The sequence below is a fragment of the Patiria miniata genome, unplaced genomic scaffold (assembly GCF_015706575.1).
Source record: "Patiria miniata isolate m_02_andy unplaced genomic scaffold, ASM1570657v1 HiC_scaffold_20, whole genome shotgun sequence".
Taxonomy (NCBI): Eukaryota; Metazoa; Echinodermata; class Asteroidea; order Valvatida; family Asterinidae; genus Patiria; species Patiria miniata.
Window position 1 is genome coordinate 9,705,619 of NW_024037059.1, and position 11,511 is coordinate 9,717,129.

Genomic DNA, 11,511 nt, shown 5'->3' on the forward strand with positions numbered 1-11,511 from the left:
CCCCCTCCAAGGTTGTCAATTTGTTTGTTTGATTTTTGGGTAATTTTTTTTTTTTCACAATTGCAATTTTCTACAGAAATTTGAAAACAAAAAGACTATGAGCCCCCCCCCCCCAAAAGCCAAATCCTGGGTGCGCCACTGCTGATAATTTATATCATGAGTCTGGTTAGACCTCATCAGCCCTAAACATGAGAAATTCCCAAACCAAGATTAATTTAAGTAGCTTTAGAAACAGAATAGTAAGTTGTGTTGGTGGATTTCTAATGTAAATTCCAGTGATGTAGTGCCTTGATGCTGGGTTTGGCCTTAAGGCTGCCTTAAGGCTGGATTTTAGGGCCTTGGCCTTGGCCTCGAGGCTTAAGGGCAAAAGCCTTGGCCTTGGCCTTGGCCTTGAGGGTTCAGGGGCCTTGCAATTTTGAGTCAGGCTCTTCAAGGCCCATAAAGCCTTTATTTTTGCATTTTCCAGATAAATCTGTTTGAAATTTTGCTGTTACCATTTTAATCGTATTACGATGGAGGAGGGAAGCACCATATAGATTTGTGTGTTGGGCACACTTCCACTTTTATAGCATCACATGTTGTTACCATTGAAGTAGATTTGCTGCAACAATATTCCGTACACTTGTGGGGCTAATGAGATGATCACTTTAATTGCATATAACTATGGAATAGATCTGATTGGTTGTATTTCTCCTTGATAAATGCTAAAGATTTGCATGTATCTGTTTTAGATAATGCTGATATTTCTGACCATGTTGGGCCAGCAAATACAAATTTCCCAAATCAGTTTCTTGGATCCCCTTTTGTTACACTTGGGAGAATTGTGTGTCAATATAGAAGTAAATCATTATTTTGTTTAGTTAAACCATATTGAAGACCTGAACTTATACTTTAATACACCGTAGATACAGTGCAGTCATAAACGGTGTAGGCCTATGCGAGCATGTTGATTGCAATTAAAGAAATGTTTTCTTCGTAACGAGCAATTCGTGATGATAAGGGCGGATCCAGGGGGGCCAAAGGGGCCATGCCCCCCCCCCCCCCCACAAAAAACGAAACCATTTTTGTTGTTGTGACGTCGTAATAAAGGCAGGCAGTGAGTACACCACCATCTTTTCCTCAAAAAAAATCGGTTAAAATGGTCAGAAATTGCCTCAAATCGCATCACAGAGCATCTCGAATCCAAAATTTTTTCGGGGCCCTTAAGTGGGCCCCGAAGCCCAAGCCGTAATTCTTTGACCACTTTTTTTGGGGGGGACCAACATTTCTTTGCCCCCCCCCCCAAATTGTGTTCTGGATCCGCCCTTGCTTGATGATGTTTCACTCATGTGACTATAATTAGTTCTATATCAGTGGTCATTTCATAAAACAGGCCGGCCTTGGCCTTGCCTGAGGATTAAGCCTTGGCCTCGAGGCTTGAGGGTCAAAGCCTTGCCTTGGCCTTGAGGGTCAAAGCCTTTGCTCCAACACTGGTAAAGTCTATAAATTTACTCATTTGTAACCTACCAACTGTACAAAAATAGTCATAAAGTTGTAAATTTTGAAGACCCCAATTGATTTTTGGTAGATTCTGATAGAAGAAGACATGCTCATCAGGACCTATAAGCACAGCAATTTTATCAAAATCGGAAGACATGAGGTAAAAAAGTGCGTTGGTCTGACATGGAATGACCCATATCCTTTGTGCAGTAGCGCTCTAAAAATGGTAATTTTCACAAATACCTAAAAAAAAATGTATTTTCAGTTTTTTTCTTTTGCTTTTGAGTAATAACTTGTATAATTGGTATTGTTCATGAATCTAGCACATTTTCACAACCAGAATCACACTGTGTATCATTTTTAGACCAGTGGATGAATAGTAGGTCGTGTACTCCCCCCACACCTGGCTAGGCCCGTCGTCCACTCCCCCTTTGCCACCGAAATTTAGAACTTGTATGTTGCATATAACAAAACAAATGAAATATAAATAAACACTTTGAACACTTTGGAAATTACATAGACTTCCTTTTCACAGCCTCCCCTTCCCCCACCCCCCTGAGGCATTGCTTGGGGTTGAGGGTGGGGTGTGACCACCCACCAATAGCTTGGCTTCGTCGGTAAAATCATTGTCACATGGGCAAAAATCATGTGTTTGCAAGCCGCAATGAATAATAATGGCCATATCCATTGTCCTCTGATTGAAGTGCATCCATTAGTTAAAATAATGTCTAGTCCTCCCCTCCCAGCTAGGCCCCGCCCCTTCCCTCCCTTGCCACAATTTTTTGATTGCTACTATTGTATTTGCCTACATTAAACTTTGTAAATAGATATCAATTTGCAAGTGAACCTTTCATAATTTACACCAACCGCCGTCTCACCCATGCAAGCCCCATGTCACCGCACGCCTCTTCCTACTCCAGTGCTCATTATGAGCAACGACCCTCCCTCACAAAGATATAACAACATGTATTATTGTTAAAGTTACATATTGCCTAGCGGAAAGTCCACATGTTTTATAAGCACTATGTAGGTGTGGCAATTTTTTTTTTCAATGTGGGAGTGGTTTGGAATATCTGGAAAGCGCGGGGGGGGGGGGGGGGGGGGGAGGGGGGGGATAACATGTATCGTACTCGTACAAAAAGCTGTTTTTTTTTTTTTTTTTTAAATTGAATTTATAATATTATTTTCAATACAGAGAAGTGATATGGCAATTTAGAGAGAGCAAAATACTCATATTTTTATATTAAAATACATGAACTTTAAAACAACTATCACTCTAGTGAAAAACTCAAAACGGCTTCTATTTTGATTGATTGAACTGTCTTGGCCCAACGTGTAGTTATGGTCAGATCGAGTACATATAAAGTCAAATATAGTACCGTTGTGGGTGCTGCTATGCCCTCCAAAATCATAATTGCATCAGTAGTCAATATGGCTACACTTCTGTGGTGCATCCATTGTTGCATGGCAAGCAATTTTAAATGTATCGGTGCTTATAAATTAGATTTTTTTTGGCATACAACAGGGAATGTTTTGTTAATGTGTTTATTAAAACATATCAACTTCCCCACCTAACCAAGTGCTTACAGCAGGGGGGGATCCAGACTGCCATTTGCCGGGGAGGCTGGAATTATTTTTATGAGCTTGGGTCCAGGACATGCAAGCGCGAGAGCGCGGAGCGGAGCGCGAAGCCCTTACGACGTGGGGTCCGGGGCCTGCTTAAGTGCCCCGGAAAAATTTGGACTTTAGATTCTCTGTGGTGCAATCTGAGGCGATTCCTGGCCACTTTCCACCATTTAGAAAACGTTTTAAACATTGAAAATTCCATTTCAAGGTGTTATTATTTTGTTCTTATAAAGTTTGTTATGTACTCAAAGTTGAGAACCATGTTCCATCTCTGTATTTTTTTCACAAATTTTATTTTGGAAAGGGATTTAGGCCACTGGTAGTCCGAGCCTCAGCCATTCGCTGATGAGTCAACATACAAATTCTACCGATATGCGTATATAGTCTTCGTGAGATGATGGACTCAAACACTAATGCGGATTCGTTTGGAGGAAACTTTTCAAGAACAGGAGCCCGAGTACACATCAGTCGGTGAAGGGCAAACCCTAATATATGGTTTGAATTCATTTCAGTAGTGTCAAAGGAACGCATGGTCCAAATCACTCATGTGGGTAATTTCTAACTGGGGTGTATATTAGATTTCATAGTCCAATCTTATCTATAAAATATTATTTTCAACGAAAATGTATACCTCAAATATAGATGACAACTTTATTTAACATGCATGTTGCTCAATATCAGTCGAAATGGTGAAAAGAAAAGAAAATCATGAAAGAAATGTATATGCTTTTCAGTATCTTTTATTTGAAGGACATTTCCAAAGTCATCACATCAAATAAACCAGACACTTTGATTCGTACATAGTCGATAGACCTAAAATCATTTCGGAAGATTTGGTGAATTTGTCCTTGCTTGTTGAGTATGATTGTTTGTGGTATTTCAAGTTCAATCCCCACACAATTTCCCAGACAAATGATTCCTCTCCATGAAGCACTCACAATACAAATCATTCACTTTTGAAACGCGACATGGTTTACAATTCCCCTTCCACCAACTAGAGGTCTTTTGAGGTAGAGTTGCCTACATTACTGACAAATCTACATTTTCATTCGCTTTTAATATTATTGAACCACACGTTCGATCATGCACATGTAAACATATAATAAGGAGCAACGGTGATTGGAATACACGTAGAATCCAACACACGGAGGCCAAAGTTTACGATGAGTAAAATAACTGACATAGGGCCCATTATACAGCAAACACAGCAAGACATTGAATTGGTTTCAATTGCACACACACACCCACACAAATTGTGAACACTATGGAAATAGCAACTTTGATTACATAATTATTTCAAATAAAAATCTTATTTCGAGTGTCTATGGTGTATATAGCATTCTAAATGTGCTTGGATCCTTAAATTGTTCACCATATGCAAAGTGTTGGGTTTTTTTAAAATTAACTTTGTAATAAAACATTGAAGTAAAAAACTGGGGCAGCCCATTTCTATGTTTTATTGGTACGTTTGCATAACTTTGTGACCACCGTTGTACCTAGCTATATCCCCGACTGTTGTAGGCCTAGTACTACGGGGGTAGAAAATGTTTTCTTTAAGGATGTTCTCTTCTCTTTCCCGAGGATCATGAACAATCGATGCTGCCGGTACAACCATATTTCTTGAAATATTGCAAAGTGCTGCAGTCTCCGTTAACTTTTCGCCACTTATCCCTCGGCATCTGGAGAAAACAAAATTATTGTAAACGTTTGCTATTAGAGATCTCGTTCATATTAGATGTTTATAAATATCATTGCACTATAAACGCGAGGTTATGTTTTAATTATGTGTTGATCACTTTATATTAACCTCATTAATAGCGTCATCAAGTAGGGTCATACATTATTTGTTGATGTTTCATTTCAAAGGTTGATTTTTTTTAGTTGAAAGTTAATTATTTTTTGATGTTTCATTTCAAAAGTGGATGTATTTCGTGGACTTGGTACTGCAATCAGCTCGCAAAATGAAGGTCAATGACTTTGAATCGGATCATAAATCCCTCTGAAAATTCCGGTTTATTATCTTTTCAATGTGTAACTGTTGAGATAAAACATTCAGGCCTAATATTTAAAGTTCGCCAACACATATACATACACATCCTCACATACTGTAAAACACATTATTTTCGTAGCATTATATTTCCTGTAGTGGGGAAAACTCACATTTGCGTGGCATTACATTTCTGCGAATTAATATATTTTCTTTGGATGCCTGGTTTTGGCCGTATCATATCCAAGAAAAACATTGCATGCGGGATCAGAACAGCCAATCACAGTATGCGCGTCTAGAGTATTTATATGCTGAATCGAGCTGCGCGGCACTGTGACTTTGGCTGGCTGTTCTGATCCCGAATGCGATGTTTTTTTCGGATATGATATACCAGGCGTGGTGCCCTTCACGTGTGTACGTTAAAGAAAGAGAAACATTTTGGTCAGAGAACCAGACTACTTAAACTCGGCTATATAGCTGCCTGTCATGCACTGTCTTCTACTTCGGTTGACAAATTAATTTTTAATAAGAGACGAACTTCACCAGAAGGAAGCACGGGGAAGTCCTAATTTAGGGGGGAATATTGCGAGGTAAATGATCCCGCCTTGCCAGTATGATTGAATGATTGCAATAAAATGTGTGTTTTTTATATATATTTTCAAAGCCTCATGGCCCAGCATGCAGAGTCTACCTCAGTGCATGGGTAAATTTGTGTTCTTTCCTATGGAGCATAGTTAATATTACCAGGCTTGAGTGGAAGCTAGTATTATTTAAATCTGGTGTGAATTTCGGACTTTGTTTTCCTTTTTAAAAAAATCCCCCAGAGCCTCGAATCAGAAAAGAAAAAGAAAAATCGCTGCTATACAATTAGTATCCAACTGGAAAATGATATTTATCAAATAAAACTTAAAAAGGTTTGAAAAAAAAAAAACCCTGAGTGAAAGATAGGGAAGGAAACTAACCCGGGACATTCTAACCATGAGCCAGCTTGCCTAACCACTAGGCAACGACGGTCATCAACCAAACCTTGCAATTTATAAATTATATACATGTACATACACACGTGTAGAGTGAGTATACGCGCCGCGCATAAGTAAGATGTTACATGATTGTATTCAAGTCGCCTGAAAAAAGGGTTGCTTTATTATACTCTAAATGAAAGTTCATTCACAGATTAGGGCTAAGCACAGGATAGCCACACAAGGCACACGCACCCACTTAGGCCTATAGTTCCCAAACACGATATACATACACAAATGTACGGATAAGGCTGGCTCAAGCCTACCATCTGACCATGCTGTACCCGTGAGTCACCATTGACGTAGGTAATGCTTGCAATGCGCTCGCATTGTCCAATGCAAATTGAATGCGAGTGCGTCAAAAAATATCCTCTCATATAAGGGGGTCTGACGATTCGAAATATAGACACTAGGCCTTCGCCGTTTATAGGCCTTTATAATCGTACGTAACATAACGTCTGTAATTACAAACTATAAATAGTCCTATTGATGGAAATAAACACCTTAGGCCTACCTTGTACTGTTTACAATGTGTGTCGGCCCACAGCTTGGAAAACATTCATCAGTTCATGGAGAATGAGTTTATGCGTGTGCACTGAACTAACTGCGCACCTACGGCATGCACAAACCTTCGCTGGTCCCATACACGAAATTTCGCGCAGGACGTACTCTGGTGGTAAAAAGCAGGGGACAGCGAAGAACAAACCATAACGTAAATGTCGGCATACCATTTCAACCACGGCCACGGGCACGTGTGCATGTACGTGTTTCACTTGGACTAAGCAATGCAATGGCCGGCGGACAGCTAGGCGCGAGGCAGGCCGCGCTTACGTTATGTACATGCTATGATTAAAATTTTTGAAGCGCGCGAACTATTTTAGCCTTCGGTACGTGTGCACGTATGTGTCATGTACGTCGGACTACACATACGTACGTACATCTTCGTGTAGTTAAGCCTTTTGAATGATGTTCTTCCTCGAACTCAAAACGCGTGGCCCGTCGGATCACCGTCCGCTTTTCACCAATCACAGTATACATTTTAAAATATTTGCCGGGGGAGGGCATGCGCCCCCGTGCCCCCCGCTGGATCCGCCAATGTACAGATTTTAACCCTTTCTGGCGAGTATTTGGGGGTTTTTTTCTGAAAGGGAGAGGTACAGCACATTGTGATCCCCATGTTGATTTGCATATATGCTTCGACCGATTTTCCTACACAACTGATTTGGCAGGAAAATATTGGTTGACCACTACTCTATAATATGACATTCTTGGTTATACATGTATTGTTGCTACCACTAGAGGTGTTTTTCTATATATTTCCAAACTCTAGATAACATTTTGGGCATACTTTTTGTATTTTATGTGTAAATGGTTCTATATTTAGAACAAACATTATTGGTATGCATGTAATTGTATGCATCCATTGTCACTGCCATAGGGACTATATACCGGTACTTACTGATTTTATTCCAAAAATGTGTGGATTGTTAACCCGAATTGGCAAAACTGAAGTAAATTTTGGTGATGTTATTTATTGCTCTGCAATTGATTCATGTAATAACTATCAGAAAAGTACATCAAAACAAAGAAAATGGTACAGATTGAAAGGTGAAAATTACATGGGCTTCTCGCACCAATGGCGGCCACATTACATAATGAGCAGGTATTGTTGTTAATTATATAGCCATGAATTTCACTCTTAAGATAATACTTTCGTGATAGGTTTTGAAAATGGAAGTATTTTTGACTTTAGTTTATGACCACCGATGTATTTACATCGGTTGCCATGGTAAAAATGAACACACTACAGAAGTGTGTTTGGTGCCATGGTGACCACTGTTAAAAGTCAGAGTGAAATTCATTTAATCAAATTGATGCTGTTATCTCTCGGAGTTTCACTGGAGTTTACTATTGGGCGAATCCACACCGAAATCGAATAGAATCGACCCCAACCTCGGAATCGGAATTGCGATTCCACTTTTTTGAGGAATCGATTCTCTGATGTAGCCGATTCCAGTTCCCCGAGCGTCGATTCCAGTCTTCGCGCGACGATTTTGAAGACCGGCCAACTCAAACGCGCCTTCAAAGAACATTCGATTCTTTAACAAAACGGCCCCTTTACAGTTTTAAAAGTATGCAGTGCGTCAAAGACAAACCGATAGTACATCTCTCTGATGAAGCCGTCCTCTTACAAAAAGCTTTAACAGCTCCACGGCATATTAAATATCACAAAGTGAGCTATTTTATTTGTGTAATACAGAGGCAGCCGGCACCGCGCTGGAACGGCCTATTTGTCGACGTGGCCGCGCCTGCCTGCTGCTACATGTACATATTATATATCACGAAATGATTTTCTTTCTTTGAAGTAAACTTTTCATTTGTCTCAGCAAATCAGGTTTCCTATCATCACAGAAATTTTTCACAGCCACTGGAAACGGTATGCAGCTCCCGAAAATTTGAAAAGATTGTTGTAAAATCCAGGAAGAAAAAATGAGTTTGTCTCGGATTATTTTGTCCTTCCCCATCAAAAACCAATACAGTCCTGCACTTACGTTGTTTGAAACAACCGGCAAGTGGCTATGAATCGCCGGCTATTTTCGAAAAACAAATCCCTGCATTAAATATGGCAAATATGAACTGCAAAGTTCCACATGCATACGAGGTGAAAAATCATTCCCATAAAAGCATTTCATACCTAAAAACCGCAGTGAATAAAACACCAGCCGAACGTAAGCGAGGGGAAAATCTGGGGCGCCCATGTACTCTGTAATGTGGAGCCGTCACGTGTTTTGACAACCAATCTGTATTTCTCATCTCGGGAATTCCCTTTGTAGATGAGCACGTGCCGAGGGCCTGTGTATGCTGTCATTTGATGGGCAAGTTGGTCTCGTTTTCCCCTTTCACGACCCAACCAGGTGATGTCTTTATGTGCACATCGTGCCACGAGGGCGTGGTTCGATTTTATAAATTTTGCTTGTGCAATCGCAATTCACATGCTATGAGACACAATCTTGTAAAATAGTCGGACTGGTGGATCGGCAAAAGATCGGGGAAAATAAATTAAAATATTAAAAATATTCCTGTAAATTTCGTAGGTACACGTATGTATTCATTGGCAATGTCCCAACTTCTAAAGCTATATTCAAAAGTCCAAGAACGGCAAAGTCAAGTCGCATCAACATCAAAAGTTTCCAGGGTCCGTACGCGAATGAGAACTGCGTAGTAGAAAATTGTGTTTTTATGAATGGCATGAAGTGACTGGTACTTGGCGATTGATCGTGAATGTAGTGTTGAATCGTTTACCAGCGATCCATGCCGCGATAACGTGACCATCAAAAATGAAATCGCGCAGAGAAATTCTATGTATTCCGATATGATTATCAAGCTGCCAAATAAAATGTTGATCGTACATAAAAATATGGAACTAAGAGAAAACAACAATATTATGTTTGGCGACCATTTCGATGGAAAATGCCAGTTTTTCAGGGTGATTTCCACAATATTTTCAACTGTTTTGATTGATAGTGCCGAACTTAGGTGAGCTCTGATTTTGATCTTGCGTGTTTTCCGCAGGGGAAACAAAAGTTGTCGAACATTTATTTTATTGTGTTTCCTGCCCAAAACGTGACTTTCGTTTTATAATTAAATGACTATAAGAAAGCCATTACACCCACAATGACCTCATTATTTGCGTTTTTATTGTAATGTGTTTGTTTGTTTTGTTGGGTTTTCTGATTTGTAATTTTTTTTGAAATTTTTTTTTTTGAATTTTTGTTGTTGATATTATTTGTTTGCATAAATTATGGAATCGATTCCGAATGGAATTGCGATTCCCAGACAAAAATCGGAATCGATTCCAAAAATGCTGGATTCGCCCAAGCCTACTGGAGTGATCCTTGTTTTAAAGTACATGTATTTCAATATAAACAAATAAGAGTTAGTTGCTCTCAAAATCGCCAGATCTTTCCGCTTTGAAAATACTTTTAAAAAAAAATCATTTTGTTCACCACACTTTTACTGTTATTCCAAAAGTAATTTGCAAAAAAAAAAAAAAAAATATGTATAGCGTACATATGCGCGTGTCCAGATCACTCTTCCAAACCTCCCCCACCCCCCACCGTGACATACACACCCCTTCTCCTCCTCACTTTTCGGATATTCCAAACTGCCCCGTGTTGTAAATAAGCCACCTTTATATTCAGACTTTCTCCAAGGCCACATGCAGTGTATGTAATCTGAACAAAATTGTACTTGTTGACTTGTTGGGGGAGAGGGCAGGCTTCTCTTATGTGCATTAGGAGTGGGGGTGGCAGAGGAAGGGGCTAGGCTGTGAGACGGCTGTTGGTGTAGATTGTAAAAGATTCACTTGCAAATCGATATCTAGTATTTACAATTTAATTTAGGCAAATACATGAAGAAATCAAAATCTAAATTTGGTGGCAAGGGAAGGGGCGGGGCCTAGCTGGGCGGGGAGGACTAAACATCATTTGAATAATGATGCACTTCAATCAGAGGACAATGGATATGGCTATTAGTATTTATTGCGGCTTGCAAACACATGATTTTTACCCATGTGACAATGATTTTACCGACAAAGCCAAGGGGGGGGGGGTACTACAGGACCTACTATTCATCCACTGGTCTAAAAAATGATACACAGTGTGATTCTGTTTTTGAAAATGTATTAGATTCTTGAACAATACCAATTATAAAAGTTAGTACTCAAAACAAAGGAAAAAAACTGAAAATACACTTTTTAAGGTTTTTGTGAAAATTACCATTTTTGGAGCGCTACTGCACAAAGGATATACAATAACCCAACATTTTCTCACCAGATATAAAAAGACCAATGTCTGAACTAACCATAGCCAAAGGAAAATTATTCTGAGTGCCCTGGCAAGTGCCATTTTGGAGGATTAAAAATGGGGTAAAAAATACGATTTTGCTAGTTGTAAAAACATGCTGTATTGTAGTGCCTATTAAAAATAAAATAAAAGTGATTTTTTTAGAAGTGTTTCTATTTTTTTCTTGTAAGGGTAAGGATGATACTTTGTCGTGATATAGTTACTTTTGTGACATTACTTCGCAGTTTGCCTTGATGACCTTTGAAAATAGCACAAAAAAATGAATTTTTGCAGCCTCAAAATTGCCCCAAAATGGTCAAAACACATAATGGCCCGTAACCATGGCAACATGCAAAATAAAAGTTTAAAAAGTCTATTTTGGTTACTTGCTCCCCAAGTCCTTTCATCCCACGAAGTATAAAAAAATTCGATTTTTTGAGCGTGGACACTTATATGAAGTATTTACACGAAATGACTCTAGAGTAATTTTATACAGGGTGAGTCAAACAAAGCGGAACCCAAACCCCACAAATATATTGTTTGGGGTTTGGGTTCC